The sequence below is a fragment of the Capra hircus genome, chromosome 2 (genome assembly GCF_001704415.2).
Source record: "Capra hircus breed San Clemente chromosome 2, ASM170441v1, whole genome shotgun sequence".
Classification (NCBI taxonomy): domain Eukaryota; kingdom Metazoa; phylum Chordata; class Mammalia; order Artiodactyla; family Bovidae; genus Capra; species Capra hircus.
The window spans coordinates 69,380,967-69,407,139 of NC_030809.1; positions in this window are offsets into that span (position 1 = coordinate 69,380,967).

The window sequence follows — 26,173 nt, forward strand, 5'->3', positions numbered from 1 at the left end:
ATCAAATCTTCAGCACTCAGCTTTTTTTATACTCCAACTCTCACATCCATACATGCCCTCTGGAAAAACCATAGCCTTGACTAGACGGACCTTTGTTGATAAATAGAAAAAAAAATCTGGAAAAAAAAAGACTATTAATTCAAAAGGATATACACACCCCAGTGTTCATAGCAGCATAATTTATAATTGCTAAGATATGGAAGCAACCTTTAGATGTCCACTGACAGATGAATGAATCAAGAAGATAAAGTACTTATATACAACACTGCTGCTGCTAAGTCACTTCAGTCGTGCGACCCCATAGATGGCAGCCCACCAGGCTCCCCCGTCCCTGGGATTCTCCAGGCAAGAACGCTGGAGTGGATTGCCATTTCCTTCTCCAAGGCATGAAAGTCAAAAGTGAAAATGAAGTCGCTCAGTCATGTCTGACACTACTCAGCCATAAAAAAAAAAAAAAAAAAAGAAATTTCATCCTCTGCAGAAACATGGACAGACTTGCAGGGCATTATGTTAAATGAAATATTTCAGACAGAAAAGGATAAGTACTGTATGAATCACTTATATGTGGAATCTATTTTTTAAAATATTTTATTTTTTTTTAGTTAGAGGATAATTACTTTACAATATTGTGATAGCTTTTGCCATACATCAACATGAATCATCAGTAAGTATACATAGTCCCCTCCCTCTTGAACCCTCTCCCCTCTCCTCTTCCCACTCCTCTAGGTTGCAACAGAGCAATGGCTTTGGGTTCCCTGTGTCATATATTGAACTCCCACTGGCTATCTATTTCATGTATGGTAATGTACATGTCTCAGTGCTATTCTCTCGTATCGTCCCACCCTCTCTTTCCCCCACTGTGCCCAAAATGCCTGTGTCTCCTTTGCTGCCTTGCAAGTAGGATGGTCAGTACTCTTTCTAGATTTCATATATATGCGTTAATGTATGATAATTGTCTTTCTCACTTACTTCACTCTGTATATGTGGAATCTAAAAGTAAAACAAACTAGGGACTTCCCTGGTGGTCCAGTGGTTAAGAATCCGCCTTGCAATCCCGAGGTTGCAGGTTGGGTCCCTGATTGAGGAACGTAGATCTTGCTTGCTGTGGAGCAGCTGAGCCCATGTGACGCGACTACTGAGCCCACACGTTCTGGAACCCAAGTGCCACAACTAGAGAGTGCATGTGCTGCCATGAGATCCTGCATGACTCAGCTAAGAGCCAACACAGCCCAAATAAAAATGCAACAAACTAGTGACTGTAACAAGATAGCAGACTTACGGATGTAAATAACAAACTAGAGGTTACCGGTGGGGAGGGGAGGCAATATTGGGGTGGAGTAAAGGGAGGAACAAACTATTGGATGTCAGACAGGCTCAAGGATACATCTTAGAACACTAGGAATAGAGTAAATATTTTGTAATAACTGTAAATGGAAAATAACCTTTAAAATTGCATAAAAATAAGAAAATTTAAAAATTGCCCCAAAAATCTGATTTTAGCATAGTATTTCTTTCTAAAAGGAGCCACATCATTGGGGGAGGGAACGTGGAGGATTTGGCAGCTGTGTTGAGTACTAAAGCCCAAACAAGATGTCAGAAATGGATATTTTGAGATGGAGATATGAGTCTATAAAGCAGAGGAATTGATATGAACAAAGGCCTCAGGTTATTTAGTATGTAACCTACATAGGTGAGCAAGGGAAGAGTAGATTTTGGGGGTAGCTGCTGAGTGAAGCATGAGGAAGATGGTGACTGGGACCAGTTTTCTGAGGGTGTTGCAGGAACTTGGTTTTATTCAACAGAAGAAAAGAAACACCACTTGGAATTTAATCAGGTTTGTGAGTAATGAGCTTTGACTAAAGGCATTTCATTCCAGTTGTAAAATCAGGAATGGATTGGCAAGGAATTCAATTCAGAAGAACTGAGAGAGACTCTTGGAAGTAATTTGGGAGAGAGATGAATGCTTCTAGAAGAAGCAGTGCCTGTATTGTCGAAGCCCGACTCTCTCTCCTAACAGCACATCCATTCTGTCAAGGTTGCTCTCCCACTTATTCATTCACACACAAATTCATTCATTTTTTTTCAATAAATATTTGTTTCACTCCTTTCAAACATCTTTTATTTGAGTATAGTTGCTTTATAATGTGTCGGTTTCTGCTATACAGCAAAGTGAATCAGCAATACATACACATATACCCCCATTTTTGGATTCTTATAGTGAGAACCTACATTGAGTAGAGAAAACTGTATCCAATGCTCTGTGGTGGCCTAAATGGGAAGGGGATCCAAAAAAGGAGGGTATATGTGTTATATTTCGATCCTAACTTCCCGATTTGTTTCACCTCCTCTTCCCACCTTGTTATCCATATGTTCATTATGTCTGTGTCTCTATTTCTTTGGAAATAAGTTCATCTGTACTGTTTTTCTAGATTCTGCATATAAGAGATGTTAAGTGATACTTGTTTTTCTCTTCCTGACTTACTTCACTCTGTATGACAGCCTCTAGGTCCATTCATATCTCTGCAAATGGTAGTTTTATTCCTTTTTATGGCTGAATATTATTCTACTGCATATGTGTACCACATCTTCTTTTCCCATTCCTCTGTGGATGGACATTTAGGTTGCTTCCATGTAAGTCATGCTAATTTTATAAACACTGAAGTTATAGCAGTAAGCAAAATGATCTCTGCTCTAATGCAGACTGTAGCATCCTTTCAGCACAACTGAATTTCTCACACTTTACAAAATGTATGCTTCAGTGCTTAGTTATTCCAGAACCTAAAGGAAAACATTACTTTTGGTGACATTTCAAGCCCTGGACAAAGGGTGAGATGTGTCAGATAAACAGCTAAATAAAACAAAACACTTCACCTTCTTGAAATTATATTGTGTAGGTAACTAACTGCTTTCCTACTCACAAAATTACATGTACCGTCATAGTTTCAACTTATTAAAAATCTATTTTCTGCAAAGCACTATGTTGAATGCTTTACATGTATTATCTCATTTAATCCTTATAAAAAATGTAATAAATTCAGAACTGAAGTAGCCAGAAAAATGACTCCTAAAAAGGTGTCTGCATATCTGATCCCCAGATTAGTTACTATATTACATAACAAAAGTTCAAGGTTTTGAGATGATGGGATGATCCTGAGTTATCCAGATGGACCCAAAGTAATCACATGAACCCTTAAAAGTGGAGAACTTTTCTCAGTTGCAGTCCAAGAGACAGATGAGACAATAGAAGAAAGGTCTGAGAAACGGTAGCTTGAACAGAATTTCTGTTACTGGTTCTGAGACATAGGGGGCTATGTGTTAGGACCAGAGAGAGATCTCCAGGAGCCTTCCAAAGTGACATAGCAAGGGAACAGAGACATCAGTTCTACAACTGCATGGAAGGATTCCCACCAAGAACTGCAAGTGGATAGGAAGTGGCTTCTCGCCTAGAGCCTCGATAAAGGGAAGAATTCTTGCCATCACATGGATTTTAGCCTGTTGAGACATGCACTGGACTTCTGACCTTTGACAACATTTGCATTGCTTTGGTCACTTACTTTGTGGGAACTGTTTTACAGCAGTAATAGGAAACAAACAAGGATGATAATAACTTTTTTTAATAGATGAGGAAACCGAGGCTCAGTGATTTACACTACTGTGTTCATATGAAGCAGTAAAAAGACTGAGCTAGGATTTAAACCTAGTGAATTCTGGTTTCAGTGAACTCTGGTTTCTTTTTACTGAAAAAAGATTGTTCTTCGTACAGAAGAGGAAATTGAAGTCTAAGTGCTTACTCATGGTCATTGAACAATTTGGCAGAGCTGGGACCACAATTCAAGTTTACTGTAAAGCAAAGAAGTTGTTCGGTAAGAAGAGATAAAAAGATGAGAGATGTATGGATGTGTGCTAAATTGCTTCAGTTGTGTGTGACTCTTTGTGACCCTGTGAATTGTAACCTGCCAGACTTGGAAGAAAAGTTATGACCAACCTAGATAGCATATTGAAAAGCAGAGACATTATTTTGCCAACAAAGGTCCGTCTAGTCAAGGCCATGGTTTTTCCAGTGATCATGTATGGATGTGAGAGTTGGACTGTGAAGAAAGCTGAGTGCCAAAGAACTGATGCTTTTGAACTGTGGTGTTGGAGAAGACTCCTGAGAGTCCCTTGGACTGCAAGGAGATTCAACCAGTCCATTCTAAAGGAGATCAGCCCTGGGTGATCTTTGGAAGGAATGATGCTAAAGCTGAAACTCCAGTACTTTGTCCACCTCATGCAAAGAGTTGACTCATTGGAAAAGACTCTGATGCTGGGAGGGATTGGGGGCAGGAGGAGAAGGGGAGACAGAGGATGAGATGGCTGGATGGCATCACTGACTCGATGGATGTGAGTTTGAGTGAACTCCGGGAGTCGGTGATGGACAGGGAGGCCTGGCGTGCTGCGATTCATGAGGTCGCAAAGAGTCGGACACGACTGACCGACTGAACTGAACTGAACTGAACTGAACTGAACTGAACTGAGGCTCCTCTGTCCATGGTATTCTTCAGGCAAGAATACTGGAGTAGGTTGCCATGCCCTCCTCCAGGGGATCTTCACAAACCAGAGATTGAATCTGTGTCTCTTCTGTCTCCTGCATTGGCAGGCAGGTTCTTTACCAGGAGATATATATGTGTTGAATGGGTTTGGTTGGGGAGCTGGTGAGATGTGGAGATTGTGTGGAACTCAGCCTTGCTCTGAGTGCCTATGTTTCATTCAGCATAAGTATCAATAAAAAGTGTTTACCACCCAATTATAAAATGAGTGCCTGTCTTATTTAGAATTGTTGGAGGGTATAACTAAATATAAAATAATAAAAATACAAAAAATTCATATGAGCTATAATCTATTGAGTTTCTTGTTTGTACCTCTTAATCACTTTTCACCCTGTCTCCTTAATTCTGTACCCTAGATAGCTACACTTACAGATGTATTGTTAGGCCCTCTGGTCCACTGGTTTCTGACTGGTTTCAGCCAATGGACAGAATGGGAAGATGATAGGAGGGTAGGAGGGAAAATGGGATCAGCAGGGACCTGTAGTCTCATCTCCCCGGGGTATTACTGTACTCTGCAGTACTAATTAGCTTTCACTTTTTTTTTTTTTTTTTTTAAGCTTGCGACTAAAAGCATGATGCTCAGTGCAGGAAGAGATTCCATTTAACCCAGAGACTAATATGTTTTTGATGAGTTTGAAGCAATGTATCAAAAAGGGAAGAATAGGGAAATAGAGTTGGTAATATTCAGAGAAATAAGCCATCAAAAGTACAAATTAAGTTATTTTGAAAGTCTTATGTCTTTTGGACTTCCCTGGTGGCTCAGATGGTAAAGTGTCTGTTTACAATGCGGGACACCTGGGTTCAATCCCTGGGTTTGGAAGATTCCCTGGAGAAGGAAATGGCAAACCACTCCAGTACTCTTGCCTAGAAAATCCCATGGATGGAGGAGCCTGGTGTCCATGGGGTCGCAAAGAATCGGATATGACTGAGCAACTTCACTTTCACTTTATGCCTTTTAATATATTCATTTTAAAATTCTTATAATATAAATATTAGGCAGAATTTAAATGCCAGAAAGATATTTATTAGAAAATAACCCCAAAATACCATGAATGTCTCCAATGGGCACAATATATACTATATTCTAGTGTATGCCCTGGCAATTAGCCCACTCTCCATATAAAATGTTGTAGGGGTACTGTTTTGAAAAAGAACTGGAAACTGTGTCTTTTGCTGACAATTAGTTCAGGACTCTCTTGCAATCTACCATTACAGATTTTGGCAAACAATATTCTCAATGTTCTGTCTAATTAGATACTGATAACAGAAGTGGAAGGCCGTTATTTAATAGAGCCTTGGGGTTAGACTAGAGAACAACTTGTTATCTTGGTCAAGGCAACCAACTACCCAGCCTTAGTTTTCTCATCTGTAAAATATTTATAAATTTTATATGCATTAAGTACTGCCTTGTAAAGTTCTTGAAAAGCTCAAAAAACAAAACAAAAACAGAACAAAACACAATATTACCTGAAAGCTAGGTATTTTTAAGATAAGACACCTATGAAAGACAATAGATTTTGGTTTGCTTTATGAACCTGCCTACTGACTTATATGAGCACCAGAAGCTGTTATCTCTAGATTGGTGATAATGCTGCTTTCGTATTAAAGAATTTCTGCTCAGTTGGGGCAGTCTTTGCCTGCTAGACTCTCAAATATATTCCATAAAATAATGTGAGGAATGGAGATACCAGACTGTGTCCTATTTCTGGTTTCCAAATTAAGTCATAGTCAGCCATATAAATAATAAATAGTCATTCTCAAAGGAAGGACTTGATAAAACCATGTGATGTGGCTCCTTTCCTGAGGCAGAACTTGACCAAACTGATGAATTTTTTTAGCTCATTGTATATAGATAACTCAATTTCAGCTTAATGGTATCAAATATTGGAAATTAAAAAGCTGCTTCGTTTGGATAAGCATTACAGTTCTTTCTGATAAACTCTCATAAATGAGTTGTTCTGAACCCATTCAAAACTTAGAATTTTCTGTGTCAGTGATTATTGTTCCTATTAGAGAAAAGAAGCAAGGTTTGACATGACAAGGAACCCTGTCATTTAAAATAACTCAGCAAGGTGATACCTAATTCCAGATTCTTTTATCTTCAAGACTGAAAGCAGACGAAGATCACTCTCCCTTTTCTCTTCATCTCTCCTCTTTCATGTTAGTAGAAGCCTTTCCTTCCTTTCCACCATACTCATTTCTAGAATTTATGATTTATTTAACCAAGGCTGTTTTCATATTGACTTGCTTTGTGTGTTGTTTTACCAGTTCTTGGTTCTTTGTAAAATACCTATAAATGTGGGTATTGTTATAATCATAATGTTAGAATTTTTGCAAGGGGATATTTCTCAAAATTTTCCCCATACATCACCTTTATCCAATACAGTTGACATCTTTTGGCAGTATTTAAATTTCTTATAAACTATTTAACATTGACTAGGGGAAATACAAGTATCCATTTACATCGGAGTAACAAAAACTATTGTTCCATCCATTTCTTTTCCTAACATAAGCTAGTATTGTATACTATACCCATTGATTCTCTTAGGAATTTTTTTGTGAACTAAAATGTATCACTACAAATAAAATTATTATTAAGGCAGTATATACTTCCAGAAAACTTCAATTTTTCTGCCCAATTGATAACCTGAATATTTAAACCTGTAGATTCAAATCATAGATTTGAGGTGCCAGTATTGCCTAAAATATAAAGCCAGCCAAAAAGATAATATGTGACCTCTTCTAAATTAAATTAAAATTGTCTTCAGCCTGTATTTCATATAGTTTCTATTTTCTGGTGACTGAAGCCAGAAAACAAGAAAAAGTGTAAAAAAGGCGGGGGGGGGGCATGTCTGAGTTGATGTCTGCATGTATTTTGTCTCTCAATCATCTTTTAAATGAATATACTCCCCACCCTCTTGAGCAACTTATAATGTCATTATTATATCTATGCATTGCATTCTACAGCAAAGAAAGTAGAATATGATTTACAGGTAGGAAGATCAAAGAATATTTCAGAAGTGAGGGGATATCATTTAACTGAAGAGTGACAGATGATTACACCTTGCCTCAAGTCACCTGTGATATTAAAAATAAATTAAACCCCTAGAAGAAAAGCAAAGCCATTCAGTTTCCACACCCATCTGTAAGCTTGATGTTTATTACCTTTGCACTAGCAGCTTAGAGAAATATCTTTACATAGATTGATTCTTTCAAAGCTTGAAAGGGAAGTCCTTCATGTGGAGGGTCAGAGCAATCTTTCCAAAGAGTTTAAATCCTAGAATTCCTAAATTTTCTGCATTCATATTTTAAGGGTATGGTCTTTATTATTTATATGAAAGTGAGAGATTTACCTATTTGGTTAAACCTTCTAGAATTGTAAATTTACTAGTAATTTTTTATTCTAACTATGAAAAACTATCTTATCTAGTTCATGAAACAGGAGAGACAATTTATGCATGCAGTTTACATTGAAAATGGACAAAGCCTAATATGTTCACTAGATGAAAGATGAAAAAGGAACACGTTTCCAAAATTTGTTTCCCCATCCTGCCCTAACCACAATCATTTTTAGAGAAATTCAGAACATTATATGAAGACCACTCAGGAAAAATATGTACTCTCTTTGACAAGCTTAAGACTGACTATAGTGGTAGGTGAATTAGTCATCTGCATAAGTTTTTTTAAATTTACTTATTAGAAATAAGATATGCCAGCACTTCCTTTGAGAAAAGGAAAATGATAGCTTTTATCAAATTCAATACAATTGAGACATATTAGGTCAGTTACTACTCTGCATATGAAAGCAACAGAATTAATCAAAGCATGGTGCTCTCACTCCCTAGTATTTAGAGCAGAGTCTAAGCAATCATATTGGTTATGTTTGCCACAATAATGTTGTATAAGGAGCATATCTGCTGTTCTGCTGGATATCAGTTGGTGTGAAATGACCATGGCTGAGATAACTGGGACAACCTCAGTCTGCTCCATGTGTCCTTCATCCTCCAACACACTAGCCTGGGCAGATTCTCATGGCAATAGTAAACCTCAGTGTGCAAGTGAATTTCAGGCATCCGCTTGCATTATATTTGTTAAATTACATTGGCCAGAGTAGATTGTCTGGTAGAGCTCAAAATCTGTTGAGCAGATACTACAAAGTAAGATTGCAAAAGGAAACAGAGAGGCATAATGCATTTCAACCTAGCACTTTTTCAATCTAACACAAAAACTGTATTCAGAAATAAATGTACTGTGGTAAGTAGAGTATCGGAATTAATAAGGTAGACAAATATACGTAATTCAACTTGTATAACCACCATGTCACTAGAAGAGTCTTCCGGGAGCAGGTAATTACAGAGGATCAGAGATTTAAAGACAAATGGTCGTTTGTCAGGCCTCCAAGGAAGATAATGGCATTTCAGATATTCAGAATATGTGGAAACCGGAAAGAGCATAATGTGTAAAAGGAACTATAGGAATAGCATATGACAGTTTATTAAGTATAGACATGGGTGGCGAGGATAGCATAAGTGCTAAAGAGTGACAGTTGAGGATCTCAGACAGGAATTTGGGAGCGAGACTCTGAAGAATGCACCTGCAAAATGTCCATTTGCATGATGGGTAATTCTCTTTAGAGTAGGTTTATGATAGAGTAGAGAGGGAGGGGCGGAGGAGTGAGATACCCAGAGGGCATTAGTTGCATGAAAGGGGAGGGATGGATGCAAAAAAGCAACCATGAAATTGTTTAATATAAATTCTGCTTCATAGTTTTTATGAGATTTAGTTCTGATCATGGTCATTTTAAATTAAAAATACATACAAGGGATTTTTCCCTAGGTAATTTTCTCCTGTAATTGAGATTACTATGCTGATCTAAAGAATAATTACATGTACCATGCACCTTCTACCCAGAGTTTTAATGCACTTTTTCAAGCGCATTTCAAACATCCTTTTATGTTGCACACATATATGCTAACCACTAGATTATGCAAAAGTGGAACAAAACATAAATTAACAACAAAAATAAAAAACTTTAGAATTGGATTTTCTAGCTTGGCTTAATGAAATTAAAATCACTATCCTAAAATAAAAGCTAAATTAGTCCCACTAAGAGTAAACTTAACAGAGAGACAAAGGAATAAAGGTATGGATCAGGAACATGGAGTAATACCTAAGAGGAGAGGCATGAAGGATAAGGCTCATCAAGGAGGAAATGATGAGACTGATGGTTTCATTGTCATGGAAACATTTGGAGAGTCAATTTGGAGTTCTCTATGTTTCACAACCGGTTCTTAAAATCCACTCACGTATATAAACCCACATGCATACATATGCACACACTCAACACGTGCACGCAGACAGTCATACAACCTTCAAGTAGATTAAAGAGAGATAACATGAATTATTTGCAAATTTGCATAGGATTGGCAAATTTGTTCTGTGCAAATAATAAGCATAGGATAAAGTTTAGTTTTGTTTCCCTGATGGCTCAGACAGTAAAGAATTCATCTGCAATGCAGGACACCTGGGTTCAATCCCTGTGTTGGGAAGATCCCCTGGAGAAGGAAAGGGCAACCTACTCCAGTGTTGTTGCCTGGAGAAGCCCCCTGGTGCGCTCCCTGATGGGCTCCTCCATGGTGTCACAAAGAGTCAAACATGACTGAGTGAATAACACTTTCACTTTCAAAAATAAATGGATACATGTTAAAGGATTAATCACATTATGTAAATACACAATAAGAAACCATCCAATATCTGCACTGAATTTATAGCGTAAATCTAAGAGGACAGTACCATTTTCAGTTTACTGATTTTATTTAAACTTGATTTTTTAAAGGTTTAAAAGAATTTGTGTACATGTTATCACAAAAACCTCAAGGGTAGTTTATTGATTTATTCAGTCATCCATACAGCAATTTTTTTTAAAAAAGTATGAAGCAAATACTTGTAACAAGTACCATGGATGCATTGCAGAGTAAGTCACAGCCCTGCTTCTAGGATCTCACTCTGGAGTAGAGAACTGACATACTAAATGGTAGACTACAATTTGACAAATAGAATATTAGGAGAGGATTCCAGGAACTGCAGGAAAACAGTGAAGAGCAATTATTTCTTCAGTTGTTCTTGGTGTTGATTTCTGAGATTTCACTGTGTTACAACAGAGTGACAACTGACCTAAGAAGTAAAGTACAAACAAGAGACAGAAAAACATTCCAATAAGGGAGAAAAAGATACTCGAAGAGAGAAATAGCTTGGGCACAAATACTTGCATATTAAAGTGTGTGATATATCTGGAGAACTGTTAACAGCTGAATGTGCTTGGAATACTGACCAGAAGGAAAATAACCACAGGAAAGGGGAAGGAGTCAGATATCCCTTTTACTTTGTGGAATTTTCAAGACCTGAGTTTATGCAGTAAATAAAGTATTCATGCGTGGATGCTGTGGACTATCCACAAGTAGTTCACAGGCTAAGGCTCTGTAGTTATTGATGGTATCACATTCTTCTGATGCCCTCAATTTTAAAATTATTTTTAGTACTTTTGTTTTTAAATTGTATCCCCCACAAAATTGGGCTTTCCTGGTAACTCAGTGGTAAAAAATCCACCTGCCAATGCAGGAGAAGCCACAGAAGCCAGTTCAATCCCTGGTCCAGGACAATCCCCTGGAGGAGGAAATGGCAATCCACTCTAGTATTCTAGATTGGAAAATCCATGGACACAGGAACCTGGAAGACTATAGTCCATGGGGTTGCAAAGAGTTGGACATGACTGAGCACACACACACGTGTGCACACACACATACCCCATGAAATCAGTTCAGTCCTGACAGTGGAAAGGGTAGTCTCTCAGTCGTGTTTGACTCTTTGTCACTCCATAGACTATAGCTTGCCAGGCTTCTCTGTCCATGGAATTCTCCAGGCAAGAATACTGGAGTGGGCTGCCATTTTCTTCTCTAGGGGATCTTCTGGACCCAGGGACTAAACCTGTGTTTCTGAATTGCAGGCAGATTCCTTACTGTCTGAGCCACCAGGGAACACATCCTATAAATGTCTCTTGGATCTACTATTTAGGCCAGAATCTGAAACCTGCTATTTATTTTAGATGCTTCTCAGTTACCTGGGTGCAGAAACCTTACTCATTTGTGGGGCCTGGAGGGCAGTCTTAAATATATTCTTTGGTTGCAAGCAACAAAGACACCTTCTGTTTAACATAAACTCAAAGGACTGATTGGAAGTAATAAATGAGAGTAAGTGTTAAAGACCAGCCTGGTGCAAGACAGGATCTAGGTCGGGTCCAGAAGCCACTGCAGAAGGAGTTTGTAGATGTTCTCTGTAGGAGGCTGACATTAATGTATCTCAGGTTCAACAAGTTTCCACTGGGGAGCTCTAACAGGAAGTCAGGGGTGGCTATCTTTGTGAACCAGGCAGATGCCTAAACTTCTATTGACTATAAACAAGAAAAGCCAAATTAAATTGTAAGCAGATGTGCAGAAGAATGTATATTCACTCTGGACACTCACAGTGCCCCTAGGAAGACCTTAAAAAGCCCCTTCTCTTGGACACTGTATTTCCTCAACCACAATTTGATATTTACCTCAGCTTTTGCAACAGTCCTATGAAGCCTGACTCAGTTTTCTGACCATTGATTTTGGTTGGGTATAACTGTTATAGCTGGCCTGGTTTTCACTCTACACAGGTGCTGGCGGTCTATTCCTGGATACCTCTGAAGTTCACTCCTTGTTTCTGCTCTGGCTAGGTCCCTACCCATTTTCGACTTGCCTGAAGACGAGCTTATTCAGATATTGTCTTTTGGTGTTTTTAATAATTATTACTAAGCCTCCATATAATTTCTCCCATCAGCTACCTTTTTCTCTATTCTTCTCAGGCTTATCACTGAAAAGCTCTCAAAATGATTTCTGTCCACAGTTAGTACATCCTCTTTATTTTCCTAGTCCCATAACATTTATTTAAGTTCATCAAGTCTGCAGTGCTTCAGCCATACTAAATTTTCTCTCTTTTTCCCTTAATACTTGCTAATAATTCAATCTACCCCCTGAGGTTTGTAGCCATGGGGTCAAACAAAGCTAATACAGTGTTAGCACTAAGAGATCCATTGAGTAAGGTGGTAGAAATTTCTAGTCATCACCCATATCTGATTCTTAGTTTCTGTGGCTATTCAGGAAATTATTCTTCCTTGTTCTTTTTTACATTTTACTAAGTGAAAACCTGTAAATGATTTTGGCTCATGGCTTTTCAAGGAAAGTAACTTTTGTCATTTGTAAGCTAATGACTTAAATAATTGCTGTGAGTACCTAGAACTCTCCACTCCTTTCTTGATGATCGTAGAGTTTCGACTATTGAACCATAGCTGAGAACACACCACCTTGGACAATTGGCCAAGTCTACAGAAGACTTGAGAGAGAAGTAACATTTTCTAGCATTATGACATTCATATTTGGGGGTTGATTTTTTTTTGCAGCACAACCAAGTCTACACTTACTGATAAAAATATCAAATATTCTGAAAAGTATGTAAATAATCTAAATATTTCTAAATATAAATTTGTATAACCAAGATTTGGTCTTAACTGATATGCACTTATTAGAGACATCGTGAAAGTTTATCCTTTAGGGACTCCCCTGGTCATCTAGTAGCTAAGACTCCACACTTGCTCTGGGTTTGATCCCTGGTTAGGGAACTAGATCCCACATGCTGCAACTAAGATCCAGCACAACAGACAAATATTTTTAAAAAGTTTATCCTCTAATAAATGTATTTTTCAATGTACAGAACATTCAGTATCTAGTACATGAAGTGCCTTTAGTTGTTTGTTGTTTATAAATGTTAACTGCTAATAAAAGCCTACTAAAACTGTTTTGAGAATAACTAAAAGTTTGAGTCCCCACAGAGCAAGAAAAACAGCAGTGGAGTATCAGCAGAAGTAGTATAAGGAAAAGCAAAACTTAATGCATTATTGAAAGCTGGTCTGAGGTCAAATAATATGAGGAAGAATTTGAAACTCTCTTCAGGAAAAAAAAAAAAAAAAGATGTTAGCTTCAAAGTGGTGTCTGGACTATGACCAGAGAGATTCTCAAATTGAAAGTAGTCAAAACTCTCTCATAGAAAAATGCCAAGAGGAAAAAGTAAAAAGAATATTGCTTTAAATACTTGAATGGGGAAGGGATTACTGGGTAACTGTTGGGCATAAAAATATTGTATCTAGAATAATAAAGAAATCAGAGCAAATTCAAGCCCCAAATTTCAGCTGTCAATAAATGTAACAAATAGAAAAAAGGAAATTGGAGAATCACGAACAAATTTAATGTCAGGAAGGCAGTGAAATGATAGATAGAGGGTGGAAACAGATGTTAGGTAGATAGATAAATATAAAGATAGTCATGTATATTCAAGTGATTTTTTTCTTACTTATCAATTTGAATTTTAATAGAATATCAGCACAGAAGATTTAGTTTCTTTATATGATTGTGTTGAAAACTGCATTGTTGATATATCCAAATTATGATTGTATGTCCATGTATGTGTTAGTTTTCATGAAAGAAGCTGTTTCTTTTCATAAGACTTCAGTCTATTTCAATTGTGCAACAAAAGAAAACTAGCTTTGGTACAAGGAGTATTAATAATTAATGCAGGCTTGTTTAACTAGTCACCTTGATAGCAGCTAATTCAGAGAAAGAAATAAAGAATACCATTTACAAGAAAACAAATACCAGAGAAGCACATTACTAGTGATGATGAGAATGATGAAGTGAAAAGGGACAAGGAGGAAGAGAAGGAAGAAGGTGGTGAGAGACAGGAGGAGGAAGAAGGGAAACAAGTAACAGAAGATACATGGCAAGTTCAGGAAGTTGCACTTTCCACTCTGCAACTTGACCTGTCATTATTAGCACTAGGAATGAATAAACAGGTAAATTTGCTCTTCTATTTGTGAAGGCAACCAAAAACTCCAAAAGTGAAAATGTTTATAGGGAAACCATGAGGACTTTTAACAGAATTTAAATATAAAGCCTATAGGATCAGCATGCGAGAAAGGATTACTTGCATGAAGAGCTCTGCTTCACTTAGATTGTAATGGTGGCTATAAATGCAATAATGAATCACCTACAAACTAACTTCCCTAGCTCAGTTTCTCAAATAGATTTTTTATATCTCTGCTAGAATGACCTCATGAGGATCTGATCTACTTACTAATCTGCTCAAAATTCTTTGATGATGTTATTGGTTGTTTTTTTTTTAATTTTTATTTTTACTTTATTTTACTTTACAATACTGTACTGGTTTTGCCATACATTGACATGAATCCACCACGGGTGTACATGCATTCCCTTATGACCCAGCAATCCCACTGCTGGGCATACACACTGAGGAAACCAGAATTGAAAGAGACACATGTACCCCAATGTTCATCGCAGCACTGTTTATAATAAGCAGGACATGGAAACAACCTAGATGTCCATCAGCAGATGAATGGATAAGAAAGCTGTGGTACATATGCACAATGGAGTATTACTCAGCCATTAAAAAGAATACATTTGAATCAGTTCTAATGAGATGGATGAAACTGGAGCCGATTATACAGAGAGAAGTAAGCCAGAAAGAAAAACACCAATACAGTGTATTATTGGTTGTTTTAACAGAAGATATTAATTCCTTTACAATGTTGCTATGATAATCTTTCCAGACACATTCACCGTCACTTTCTCAAACTTAAGGAAATCAAAGACTTAATAGATTCAATTCTTAGCTCCCACATTCTCCTTCTCTCTGTTGGAGCATACTATATTTCTTCTGACTGTGGACCTTCAATCCATCCACCCAGGTCCAAGTCATATATGATCTCTTTCATAAAATTTTCCTCAGTGGAGAGTTTATTTACAAGGAATACAGTGTGATCATTTTGCACAGATCCATACCAATAATGTTTCATAAACTAAGAAAATGTGATTAGCTCAAAACTCAATAATGTTTTTGAAAAAGGAGAAAAATAAATACAAAACAGCCTTCAATCCTCCCAGTCACAACAATCTTTCCCTCTAACAAAAAACACCTTGCCTTCTATCATCACAGTTTGGTTTGTAATGTAATTTAGTTTATGTTTGTTTTTACCACTGTATAATAATCTTTCTAGGGAAAACACTATTTGGCTTATTGGCTTACTATTTTATTTCCACTATATCTTTTATGTAGCAGGTGGTTAATAAATATCTTTGGATTTGAATTGACTAATTCACTGACAACTCAGGCTGAAGTTTGCTTGCCATTGAGAATAAAAATGTCTGAAAATGTCACAGTTTTTAGCTGTATCTCAATTATTATAAATTCTAAGTATTTACTCAGTTCAAACAAAAGGTGAGAAAAATTTTGGTAGATATAATGTACAATTATAAATCATACAATTAATTTAATCATTAGGAAGTCAATGTGACCTTTTCATAAGAAGTTTCATAAGAATGATGAAGAAAAAAAGATTAAAGCTGATAGATGAGCAAGTGTACTAATATATAATATTGATGGTATGTTATTGATAAAATAAAAGAAAGAGAGTTATATTATGGGGTGAGAAGCAAAGGAAAGATTTCTTTTTTAATTAACAAGCAAGGTTTTGAGTATGAATGCCTGCCTAGAAGAAATAAGCACCTATGAAGAAAAAAAATGATAGTTTGTAATATAAGGTCCTAAAGTATTTGGAATTAAGGTGCTAGAAGAAGAGACAGTCTTGACCTTTTGACATCTCCTTTCACTTTCATATATACACTCAGTTTATTTACTCATCTTGGTAAAGGGACAAAGATACTAATATTATACACAAAAGGGCCATTTGATACCACAGGTGCCTCCTTAGCTACAGAACTGGATAAAAGACAGGGTTATGAACATCTGCAACTATATAAAAAAAACAAACTGCTCTGCTCTGTAGCTGTTCAGTGTATAAAATTTGGTTAGTAATATTTGGGGGACCACTTCAGACATTCAATTATGGGAGGTGGCTGTGAAAATAATTAAGACTCAGCCTCTACAATCAAGAGACACAGCCTTGGAAACTACTATATACAGAATAGGTAAACAAGGTCCTACTGTGCAGCACAGTGAACTATAGTCAATATCCTGTGATAAATAGTAATGGAAATTAATGTGAAAAAGAATGCATATACATATACATATACATCAGTTTAGTTCAGTCACTCAGTTATGTCCAACTCTTATGAACCCATGGACTGCAGCCTGCCAGGCTTCCCTGTCCAATACCAACTCCTGGAGCCTGTTCAAACTCGTGTCCATCAAGTCAATGATGCCATCCAACCATCTCATCCTCTGTCTTCCTTTCTCCTCTGCTTTCAGTCTTTCCCAGCATCAGGGTCTTTTCCAGTGCGTCAGTTCTTAACATCAGGTGGCCAAAGTATTATGGAGTTTCAGCCTCAGCATCAGTCCTTCCAACGAATGTTCAGGACTTATTTCCTGTAGGATTGACTGGTTTGATCTCTCAGTCCAAGGGACTCTCAAGAGTCTTCTCTAATACCACAGCTCAAAAGCATCAATTCTTCAGTGCTCATATTCAGTTATACACATAGATATTCAGTTATTTGCTGTACAGCAGAAATTAGCACAACATTGTAAATCAACTATATTTTAATAAAATAAGTGAAAAAAATGAAACATATTCTTGGACTAGTAGTATGAGATACAACCCAATAAGGTCCAAGATATTTGTGGATCTTTCTACATAAGTAGAAAGATCTTTTTTTTTTAAGTTATACATGTATAACTGAATATGTATATGTATAACTGAATCACTTTGCTGAACAGCAGAATTTAATACAAAGTTATGTCAACTATACTACAATAAGATAAGTGAAAAGAAAAGTAGTTTTGGACTAATAGTGTGAGATCCAATAAAACTCAAGATATTCCTGGATCTTTATTCATGAGTAAGAATAGTGGCAATTCCTACTAATCGCAGCATAAGAAAGTGCTTACTAACTCTAATTTCCAAAGTAAGGGCTACTTCAAAGTACAGCCTTTCACAACTTATGTACTTTAAAAAGGATAGCATTCCTAGGAAAGGAATAAATTATATACCAAAAAAAAAATAAAATAACAGAAAATGGAAAGAAGAAGGAGAAGAAAAGAGAGAATAGAGAAAAGAGAAATAAGGAAATAAAGTTACACAAAGTTACAGTTTAGAAAACCTTTTCCATTAGTAGAGAGGTTATATCAAGTGAAAGGCTCCAGAAAAATTATTTGAAACAAGTGAGGAAACTTGGGTTCAGGAGAAGGTTGGGAAGTGAAAGGTATGATGAGTATAGAAAGGAGTGTCTCTGACATGGAGTGAAAAATATTAAAGATGTGGAGTAGAGAAAAATATTCTGGTAGATAACCTTTCTAGCAGGTTTACTGAAGTATAATTTGCATACCACAAAACTTACCCAAAGAAGTGTACACTTCAATGAGTTTTTGACATGTAATTTTTTTCAAAAAACCCTTAATGACAGTTAGAAAATCTATCCTACAGCAACACATTTGTAAAAGTAATCTTTACACTTGCAGATATTCTTAAAAGCCCAGAGTCTCATTACCTCTTACTACTTAATTATGCTATTTATTTGTATTATTTACATTTCTGCTATTAAATAAGTGGTAATTTCATTATTATTACAAATTAGTATTTATTAAATAACTTGCTCTCTAGATCTGATTGGTTGTGTCAGTTAAAATCACACTCATGCTCTGGGAGTAATTTGCAAAGATTCTTACACTCATACACAATTATATACAGAAACGGTTTATGAGATGGAATCTCAGGGAAGGGGGTGAAAATGATATTGTTGAGAATTCTGGAAAGAACAAGAATGCAATGACCTCCTTCTTAAAAGCTTGCTAAGCCTTAATTAAGTTTTGTGGTAATTACCATAAACTCAAGGCCCAAACCAATTGAAAAGAACACCTACACTTACAAATAATAGCGATTTTGATGGCAATTTATTACAGATTTTGATGCCTTTAAGGATTCCTGGAATGGGTTTACTGGACTTTAAATGAAAGGAAAATAAAGAGTTTACTATTCAATCATTTTAACTTCCAAAAAGACAGGAAGACAAAACCAACAATGGCTTGTTGACCAATACTATCTAGGCTCAGTCATCTGTATGGCACTGGGTAAATTACCTAGCCTCTCTGGGCCTAAGTTTCTTCAACTCTAAATAACTTTTAATCAAAATTATTTCAAATGCTTCTGCAGGTTTATCATCTGAAACAGTGATACATGAATTACATGCCATCATTTCAATTACAAAGGCTACTTAGCTATGTAATTTGACAGCCCCATCACAGAGTATATCTTTAGTTAATATGACACTGGGGATCAAAATATCCTATTTAAAACTTTCAAATCCTGAACACTCAGGAGTGTAGGTATTAATCTTTCTACTTTATCTTTCAACTAATTTTATAAATCTGTTTTCCTATTTTAATTATTGCCATGTTATGATTAAATTTGAAGACTATTAAATACAATGCATTTTCATGAAAGGATAAAATATATATTAATACATATGTTGTTTTATTTATATATGTACACATATATATGTGTATATTATTTAAATATATATACACATATATGTGTGTGCATGTATATATATACACATATATGTGTGTATATATATACATATATATATATGTATATATACACACATTGCTACCCCATGGATTATAGCCTGCCAGGCTTCTCTGTCCATGGGGATTCTCCAGCCATGATTACTGGAGTGGGTTGTCATGCCCTTGTCCAGGAAACTTCCCAACCCAGGGCTAAAACCCAGGACTCCCACATTGCAGGCAAATTCTTTACCATATGAGCCACCAGGGAAGCACAAGAATACTGGAGTGGGTAGTCTATCCCTTCTCCAGGGAAACTTCCCAACCCAGGAATTGAATCAGGGTCTCCTGCATTGCAGGTAGATTCTTTACCAGCTGAGCTACCTGGGAAACTCATATATATATATATATATATATATATATATATATATATATATATATAGGTCATATATATATATATAGCAATCATTCTTTTGCTATGTTCTTTTCATTTACTACATTTGAGGGGGCTAGTTTCAATGTGATTTCCTCCAGCCTGTGTTTCTATTCTAACAAATCTACAAAGAACATGTTCATCATCCATTGTCTCATTCCTGGCTCTTTCCCTTGACCTGATTCACCATCAATTTCATTCATTCAGTTGAAACTTATCACATGCCTACTATATTCCAGGCTTGTTATTCAGCACAGTCTAAAGGAGGCAGAATGACCCCCCTTCTCTGGTAAGGTTTACAGTCTAATGGAACAGACAACATGTATATAATTAAATAAGTAAGCAAGATAATTTAGACTGTTTACAATTACTAATGACGAAAATAAACGGAGTGGTGTGATATGTAATTTAAGGTCCGTTTTTTTGTAAACAGCTGTACAACTAAGTTTTCTCTGAGAAGGTGATATTGAATGGAGATCCAAGTGGCACCCAGCCAGGCATTCAAAGAGCTTAGGAAGAATATTTCAGATAGAAAGGGGAAAATGTGGCAAGCCCTGAGACGAGAGAGTGTAGGGTCTGATAGGAAAACAGTATAACTGGAAATAACTAAGGGTGAGGTGAGGAAAGGATGAAAGAAAAAATGATATGGGATTAAAGAAAGACAAAATTATTTAGTCACTGAGCTTTGAAAAGAAATTTAGCTTTTACTCTAAGTGTTATGTAAAAACACTCTTTTTTTTTTTTTTTTCTCACTAAAATAGGATGTAAGCAGGAGAGTGATAGGGTCTCATTTCTAATTTAAAATCCTCCAGAGTGTGTCATGGGGCAGGGTTTGGGGGAGGGCTACAATGGAAACTTGGAAATTTAGATAATTGGCAGCGGTCTAAGTAAGAGAAGATGGCACCACTGCTAACTAGGAGGCTAGAGGAAGGGAAATTGAGAAAAGTGGTTTCATTCTAGCTTTATTTTCATGGTGAAACTCAGGGCTCTCTAAATGGTCCTGATGGTAGAGTAGGGAAATGAAGGAAAGAAGAAACTAAGATGATGCTAGATTTCTGACAAGAACCATGGTGCCTGATGGTTTTTTGTTTTGATTTTTCCCTTTTTCACCCTTTTATTTTCTGTTTGGGTTTCCCTGGTGGCTCAGCAGTAAAGAATCCACCTGCAATGCAGGGACATAGAAGACAAGGGTTCACTCCCTGCGTTGGGAAGATCCTCTGGAGGAGGAAATGGTAACCCACTCCAATATTCTTGCCAAGAAAATTCCATGGACAGAGGAGCCTGATGGGCTAAGGTGCATAGGGTCACAAAGAGTTGGACACAAGTAAAACGACTGAGCACTATCATTCATTGAAAAAATATTAGCAGAAAAATACATTCATTGGATGACACTAAAGCTTTTAAAAATGGATTTGGTATTACTGATCATTAGGATGTCTTTTTTTACAATTAACACATATTTTTATCTATGAACTTTTGGGTTTTTTTACTAGCAATTTTCCTAACTTCATTCTTAACATGCCTGTGGGATTGACGTGATCTATGGACTTGCAACTATGACAATTTCTTTTCCTTTTTTTTTTTTTTCTCTTTTTGCTCAAATGTGCTGCAAACTGTACTTGCTTTAGGTAATATTCTTCCTCATTCAATCTGACTATTTGAACCCAAAGGCAGCTACCCAAATGTGCACCAGGCTTACCCCATGCCACAACCCAGGGTTTGTATTTCAATGAAATACACATATTCTTGCAAAAAGATGAGAAAAATGAGGCTCAGATTTATTGGTGTGGACTATTAAATTATGAAAGAAGTAGAGATACCAGAACTTCCATGGACTGGCAAATGGGTTTATGGTAGAAAATTAAAGTTATGAAATCTTATGTCTGTGTCAGCAGCTTTTTATGTTGCTTGCTTCCAAGTACCTATTTCTGTTACCCAAAGCTCACTGCTTTAGAGAGGTCGTGTAGCTTAATGGTTAAGTCAGAGTATGGCTTACTGACCTATACTATCTGGGCTCAAATACTAGGTTTATTCCTTACTATCTGTATGGCATTGGGTAAATTACCCCACTTCTCTGGGCCTCAGTTTCTTTAACTCTAATATGGGTATAATAATAGGATCAAACTCCTAGATTATGTTGAGGATTAAAAGATTTAATACAAATGAAACAATTTTAAAAGTACATGACTGACCTGAACTCAATATAAGAGTTATCTGTTTTTAGCATTTTTTGCTTTTTCTTCACGTTTTTAGTTATTCAATCTACTGGGCAGTCCCCTACCCAATAGTAAAATTCTTGGACAGCACTCCATTTTATAAAGCTGATGAAAGCCTTTAACCATGTGTAAAGGTTAAAATGACCATAGGGGAATGCAATTTATATAATAATGACTTGATGGAACCAATTATATTATATTAGCATAAAAACTTTTAAATAGAAAATTGTATTCACCAGTAAAATTGCCCTATGTTTCAGTGAGGATGTGCATATGCCAACTGCTTATTATAAGTTAAGATTCAAGAAATATTCACCAGTTAGTATTATTTTGTGATTTTAATTCAATATCCATTAATAATTCAGAAGCAAGAAGAGCTTTTGTAAAATGATATTTAATTATAAAATAGTCTTAAATATAAAGCTTCTAGGGAGTACGTCAAACTTTTCAAAAACTGTAACTAATTAAATCTTTCTAGGGAGAAATTGGACCATCTAACCACTCTGATTCCTGGAAAGGACAATTCTGCAACAGTGAAGAACACTGGCATTCTCTTCATTTCCAATTTTGCATTCACTTAGGACAAACACAAAATTAATAATCAAATTCATAATGCACAATTAGCTCTGAACATATTAATGAACACCATTAATATTGTTTCAAAGAAAATAGGTTTTGATATCAAACCTAAAATCACTAGAGGATAGTTAATATATAGAAATCATATCTTAGTAGGATAATAATGCTTGAGTAATATAAATGCTCATTCAGATTTGAAAGTGTAATTTGAAAAATTCTATTTGAAGCAAAGAAATAATTTTGATCTTCTTTAATATTTTGTTATTTTCCTAAAGCGTCATTAATTTTTAAAAAGGGCTTATACTTATAATTAATCATTGTTTTACTTCAACCATTGTTACTGCTTCAACAATAAAATGTGCAAGATTAGTACTGGAGGAAAGTAATAAAGGCTTTTTATCACAATTTATTGGTTCTGGGCCAATGAAATTTTTATAGATAATTATAAATTTATATTAAGGAAGAAAAGTTGAAGATTATCTAAAATACATTGTTGTAACTGATCAAAATAAGCAATAGAAAATGTTAATAGTCTACACTGGCATTAATTAAAATTTATTTTAGTTACAATGCTTAAAGAAACAATAATAAATTACATTAACACATTACCATCCCCTGCAAAGAAAAACATGCTTCATATTACTGAAAGTTTTTTAAATATGACAACTAAAATCAATTTGACTGCCGATGTTATTCAGTTACAACAAAAAAATGACATTACATGTTTAGATAAAAATTGCATTTATTTAATTTTTCTTGAAATAAGGGACAATAAGAATAATATATTTCTCTACACTATGGGCTTCCCTGGTGGCTCAGACAGTAGAGAACCTGCTTGCAGTGCTGGAGACCCAGATGCAATCCCCGGGTCGGGAAGATCCCCTGGAGAAGGAAACGGTAACCCATTCCAGTCTTCTCGCCAGGAGAATCCCATGGATAAAGGACCCTGGTGGGCTACAGTCCATAGGGTCTCACAGAATTGGAGTGACCAGCACTTTCACTTCACTGTTATGAATATAAAATGGTATTGGCATTAAGCTAAATTAAAAATTGCAAATATAAAAGAAGCTCATTTTTAAAAAGTAAATCTAGAAGTCAATGAATAAACAGAAAATGGTAAATAAGTCTCTCACTTAGCTACCTGTCCCAATTTCCAGAGGTTATCTGGGAGGCGCAGAATATATGACCCCAAAGTATTCTACTTTGGCATGTGAGTTATTTTGAGATGAAGGCAATCAAGGCCTAATAGACTGAAGAAGAGGTTGATTATTAACTTCTCTCTTAACTGCCTAAAATAATTTACACAGAGGGCCTGTAGTAGGAGAGAGCTATTACCAGAGAGAACTTTTTACATTTGGAAGACTTATTTGCAGGGCATGTCAAACATTTGTTTACCAAACATATAACATTCTTCCCCGTGAATTGTCTTTCTCCCCTTCACCTTAGCTCAGGATGGCATATATGTCTCAACGGCTTGACTGTCTGTGAACTTCATACCTTTAGGATTCTAGTACACATAAAAGTAACTTTCTTTCTCTTGTTAGTCACTTTTATGTCAATTTGATTATCAAGCCAACCAAAGAACAGAAAGGGAAGAAGGAAAGTTTCCTCTCTGATATTGTCACAGTTGACAATTTGAAGTGAAGAATTTTAGAGCTTACACTTATAAAAATAAATGTTTATATGTATATATCTATGTGTATGTATATATATGTATATATAATACATCTTTTCTGTTAAAAAAAGAATTATAACTAGATCTGTTGTGTTTCAACTTGTTTTTCTCAGTAAAAGATAAATTTTCACAGAAATTTTCTTATTTTTAATGGCTGCAAGTAATGCATTCTATTGATTTTATATAATGTATATTACCAAAGAATGACGATGATGCTGTTTCTCATATTTTACTATTACATACAGTGTTTCAGGGGCCATTTGCATGAAATATTTGTGTCAGTGAAGGTTTTTATAAAACTGAGTCTTAGAAGTAGAATTAATCATTTAATGAATTTGAGCATTTAAACTTTTGAGAAATATAGACAATTTACTCTCTGAAATGATTGGGACAATTTACTCGCTTATCAGGAATACATGATACTGCCTGTCAAGCTCATATTTTCTGAAACACTAAATATTTTGCCAAACTTAGTCAAAAACTGCCATGTCATCACTGTTAAGACTTGGATTTATTTATTGAATTTGAGCCATTTTGAATTTCTGTTTTAGAAATTTTCCTATTCGTGTTCATTTTTTTAATATCATTCTTCTGTACTTTTCAAATTCTAGGGGCTCCTTATGAAGTGTGGCTTTTTCTTTTTTGTGTTTTACATAGGTTACAAATAATTTTTGCAAATTCATCACTTGTCCCAGATATTTATTTATGGAATCTTGGTAACTATGGAATAATGTCTCTTAATCATATTTTCAGTGTCAGTATAATTTAACTGTGCCAATGTAATTTATCAGTGATATTCAATATGTACTGTGAATCATTTATAGATATTACTAGAAAGCATAAAATTTATAAACATATTAATTATTAAAAGATAACTAAGATCAAATTTATAATATTATTACATTACTCATATAATGTTATTCTTCCCATTTTGTTTCCATGTGCTTTCCTAGACACTGAGGGAAAAGCAATAAAACAGACATACAGACACACATTGACCTCACTGCCCTCAGATGGGTGGTTTGATTGAAGTATCAAGAAAGATGATAGAAGGGAAGAAAATAAAGTTACTTAAAAAACAAACAAAAAACTCTAAGGGAGATGACATAATCTCATTATAGTTCATTAATGAAGATTTAACACATACAAACAAAAACTCATTAGATGGTATAAAGAAATTACAAAAGACTACAGAAGCTGACAAATTTTTTTAGGGGAGAAACCATTGGTGCTAGAGGGCAACAAATTAATGTTTGATTGTACCCACCTATATCGTAAGAGAAATGTATATAAATACAAAGCTGATATATTTAAAATTGTATTTTGTAAGTTTTAAGGGATCCTTTGCACTATTACCTAATATATTTATGAATGTAGCTAACAAACTTTTATTATTTATCATTTATTCCTTTTAGTAGTTCATGCATCAAAAATTTAATATGAGTCTTAAATCTCACCTGATGACTCCTTTCAGGGCTAAAAGTATATTTTTGGTAATACTGCTCCTGCTGATGCTGCTAAGTCACTTCAATCGTGTCCGACTCTGTGAGACCCCATAAATGGCAACCCACCAGTCTCCCCCGCCCATGGGATTCTCCACGCAAGAATACTGGAGTGGGTTGTCATTTCCTTCTCCAACGCATAAAAGTGAAAAGTGAAAGTGAAGTTGCTCAGTCGTCTCCAACTCTTTGCAATCCCAAGGAGTGCAGCCTTCCAGGCTCTCCATCCATGGGACTTTCCAGGCAAGAGTACTGGAGTGGGTTGCCATTGCCTTCCCCATTTTTGGTAATAAAAAAATTTCAAATTATGAAGTTAAGTATCAATAATAATTATACATTATTAAGTAATGCATAAATAGATTCAAAGGATTAGATCTGATAGACAGAGTCCCTGAAGATCTATGGATGGAGATTCATGACATTGTACTGGAGGCAAAGATCAAGACCATCCCCAAGAAAAAGAAATGCAAAAAGGCAAAATAGTTGTCTGAGAAGGCCTTACAAATAGCTGAGAAAAGAAATAAAAGGCAAAGGAGGAAAGGAAAGATACACCCATTTTGTGCAGAGTTCCAAAGAGT